General features: G+C 37.2%; 1 protein-coding gene across 1 annotated transcript in view; it reads right to left on the reverse strand.

Annotated features, from left to right (window-relative positions):
- LOC111434204 (mitochondrial fission protein ELM1) overlaps positions 1–3,985 on the reverse strand; it is a 20,715-nt gene that overhangs the window by 14,887 nt on the left and 1,843 nt on the right. The window lies entirely within an intron of this gene.

The following is a 3,985-nucleotide window of genomic DNA, read 5'->3' on the forward strand; positions in this document are numbered from 1 at the left end:
AAAAAAAAAAAAAAAAAAAAAAAAAAAAAAAAAAAAAAAAAACCCATAAGAGATAATGAAACTTAATAAACCAAGAAGTCGTGTTGTGTCAAAAGTACAAAAAAAATTGAATTCTAAAGACTTATATCTTCAAAAGTTTATCATTCTTTGGGCTTGGAAGAAGGTCATTGCTAGCATTTATGGAGTGTCCCCCAAGGTTGGATGACCATTGACTTCAAGAAGAAGAAAGGAGATAGACTGTGAGCTGATATTGCAAATAAGTACCTCCTCCTTGGAGCATTTTGCATGATTTTTAAAGCTGGTTGTGGTAAAACTATCGATTCTGAGACAACATTTGGATTGAGATCTCCCTATGAAGACTTGCTTCCCGAGTATTTAAGTTGTCTCTTGCAAAAAGGAAGCTTTAGTTGCTGACTGTTGAGATGATAGTAACCAAACCTAGAATTGGGGCTTGAGAAGAGGGCTCTTTGGAGAATTACATAGTAAGGTGGCCCTAGTGGAAAAGTTGAGCTCAGTGCAGATGGGAGAGGCAAAAAATCGTATTTTGTGGTCACTTGAAGGCTCCAGTATACTCTTGTAAGTCTGCTTTTTAGAGTCTTGCGTCTGAAACCTCTAAGGTCAATTTATCCCTGACTGGGACAGTTTAAAAGCATACAAACCCCACTTTTGGTCTTTGGCCCGTAGGAGTTTAAATACCGATGACAGAATCCAAAGGAAATTAGAAGGTGGTCTTTGTCACCTGCAAGTTGTAGAATGTGCTTGAAAGAGGCAGAAGGCATTGATCACCTCTTCCTCCATTGCAATTTTGCTTATAGGTCATAGAACTTCTCAGCTGAAAGTTTAGAATTATCGTTTTGTATACCTAAGAAAATTGATGACTGTTCAATGAAAGGTTTTCTTGTGTGGAATTTGAAAAGGAAAGCTAAGGCGATGGGTAGTTGCATCTTTAGAGCTATTTTGTGGCACATTTGGAAGAATAGGAACGCTAGATACTTTGACGATAAGTCTTCTAACTCTTATAGTTTTATGACTTTTTGTGATCTTGTACAAAATATGGTGTCTTGGTAGATATCTGTACACAAGAAATTCTTTTGTAAATGACCTCTTGACGATTATTAGCGATTGGAAGACTCACTCTATAGCTTTGTTTGGGGGGTTCCCTCTACCCCACCCTTAGGTTGTTTATGTTCTTTTGGAATATAATCTTTTGAATTTTCTTATCGAAAAAAAAAAAAATTATCTTTCTTGTCCTTCCAGAATGTGCCACAAAAGTGCTCTGGTTGCAGGGTTCCACAAAACCTTTGCTTTGCCCCTAAAATTCCATGCATTTAAGTCTTTTATAAGCCAGTCATCCATTTTCCAAGACAGGTACGCGATACCCCCATTTTTCCACAAATAAAGTGTCAAAGTTTTAGGCGTAAATGGGCAGTGTAAAAACAGATGACCTAGTGATTCTTTGTCTCTTAAACACGATCTACAGGTAGACATGAAAAGAGCCCAAGAGAAAACTTCCATTACAGCTTATCATCAGTATTGAAGCTTCTGTAAGCCATAGACCAGAGAAACATTTTACATTCTTTGGGCTTCTGCCGTTCCAAATCAACTTTATCAGCAGAATACGGTCAGTTAAATAGGTTAAAGAAAGCTGATTTTTCTGTATAAATGCCTGATCCCAAAATCTGATGTTAAAACCATTACCAACTTGAAAATTTAGAGCCTCATTAATGACATCTTACATTTTACTATGCCTTCCAACATTTCCTTGTTATTATGTTCAGTTTCCTTCCAATTGTCTCCATTCAATTCCAGCCCACAATTGATCTTCCATCTAGCTTCTTCCTTTTTCACAAGCACTGGCAATCATCCTAAATAAACATTCCATACAAACAGTTCAAATGGTTGCTTCTTGTGGGTCCTCCTTGCTCAAGGCTTGTTCCACTAGAGACTTGAATATTAATAACTGAGGCTTGATCGAGTAACACCTACCCACCGGAGGTCACGTATTCAAATCTTTGTGTGAGCTTGATAAAGAAAACCCTTCATATCTCCAAAGTTTGGGCCTAAAGGCTGGCACAAACTTTTGTAACTTAGGCTCGGTCCAACTTCTCATTAGTTTCTTTTTGCCAGTTCACAAGTAACAAATGAACTCCACGAAACACTCCAACACAAGTGCTCCCACCTCCCCAGAAAAATATATGCATGGGTATGCATGTGAAAAACATTTGTTCAGTCTTTGGAAAACCAAATATCTAGTTTTGTTCCAATAAAATCCAAAAGCTCCGAGCATTCACAAGCTGTTTGACCATTTCTCTATCTTCAACCATCGCGCCTACAATCATCTTATATACTAACAAAGCCGCCCTTTTTTCAGACACAAGTCTCTTCAGTTATGCCCATTGGCGTCTTTTCTTTTTCTTTTTTTTTTTTCTTTTTTTTTTCCTTCTGGCTCCTAAGATTTTCGAGGGAAGACCCTTATTCACCTCAAACTAAATTTTAATACAAGTTTTGCTCCTCGCCAAAAGGTAAGAAAATGAAGGAACAATACTAAATTACAGGCAACAATATTCACCAAAAATCAAGAGTATAAATACCTAGAGGACTAAGTCACATTTCACTAGTGACTGTAATGTACATCTTGGGAAAAGCATTCTACTAGCTAACTGAGTTTTTGAGGTGGGTCCCACTTGGTTATATGTTTTCAAGAAGAAGTTGAAATAAAGGCTTTGTATGATTAAGACTCCTTGCACCAACAGAGGTGGAGACAAAAAGCTCCTTTCAAACTTCTAAAGCCATCAAACGAAGACCAAAAAAAGAAACAAACATGTAGAAAAAAGAGTCATTGACTCGATCCATGCTAACAATAACAAACGTCATACAAAAGATTTAGGAGCAGAAAGGCCTTAACCTAGAAAGGGAAAAACTTAAAATAGTTATTGTTCAACTTCACCATGATACATGGCTCCATGTTGTGGAGCTTACTTCAAAGCCACTTGCCAAAAGACCCACGCCTATCTCTAACAAATGTGAAGCAATCCAAAAGTTGGAGGTTCCTAGTCCTAATGCATCTTCATAAACATACATAACAAGGCCTTCTGACGTTTAGACCACACCTCCACTTGAACTTCCACAAGAAACAAAGAGTAAATGCCAACTCTTCTTCACAATCAATACTCAATAACCTAGCTTCATACTTGTCAACACAACTAAGCATCGCCCTAACGGCTAGAAAATTATCCACACTCACATAACTGAAGAGCAAGAACTTTGTACCAATCATCATGGAAATATCTCCTAACAATCCTATCAAGACTCTCAACAAATATAATGTCAGACAAAAGTTCAGCCTTCAATTACATGCACAAACTCCTTGATAATAGAATAATCTTAACTACCAACCTCCAAAGCATGAGAACATGAAACAAGAGCAAGGGGTGATTGACAAAAAAAAAAATGGGACAAATTTTCAAATAAAGAAGAAACTTGATTCCCCCTTTAAAGACACACACACAGAGAGAATAATAGGTTTTTCTTCATGTGAAAAAACTTTTAACACAATTACAGTACTTGCAAGTTTACTTAATAATCTCTTTCTCTAATGTTCCAATGCAAGGGCAATGTACATAATTTCACACAAAAAGAATAAACTCCTCCTCTAAGAGGGTTAGTCAAAAGTCTTCTCTCCCTCTCACTTAAGGCTACTGTTGCTAAAAAGCCTAAAATGGTTAAGTTGAAGGATTGCCAAGAAAACTGTCCGGCATCTCATGCCAAGAAACTTTTCATCCCAATCAATTCACCCCTACTAGGATGACATTCCCCTTATGGCCATTATCATCCATCTTCATAATTTATTGTTTTTAATGGAGAATCCAACTTCAGATAAGATAAATAAAAGAAACAACATGAGATTTCCCACAATGCAGCCCAGATTAAGAAAGCTGGAAAATACTGACAAAAATAGGCTCAAAAAGATGGGGGGGGGGGGGGG

The sequence above is a fragment of the Cucurbita moschata genome, unplaced genomic scaffold (assembly GCF_002738365.1).
Source record: "Cucurbita moschata cultivar Rifu unplaced genomic scaffold, Cmos_1.0 Cmo_Scf00044, whole genome shotgun sequence".
NCBI lineage: Eukaryota > Viridiplantae > Streptophyta > Magnoliopsida > Cucurbitales > Cucurbitaceae > Cucurbita > Cucurbita moschata.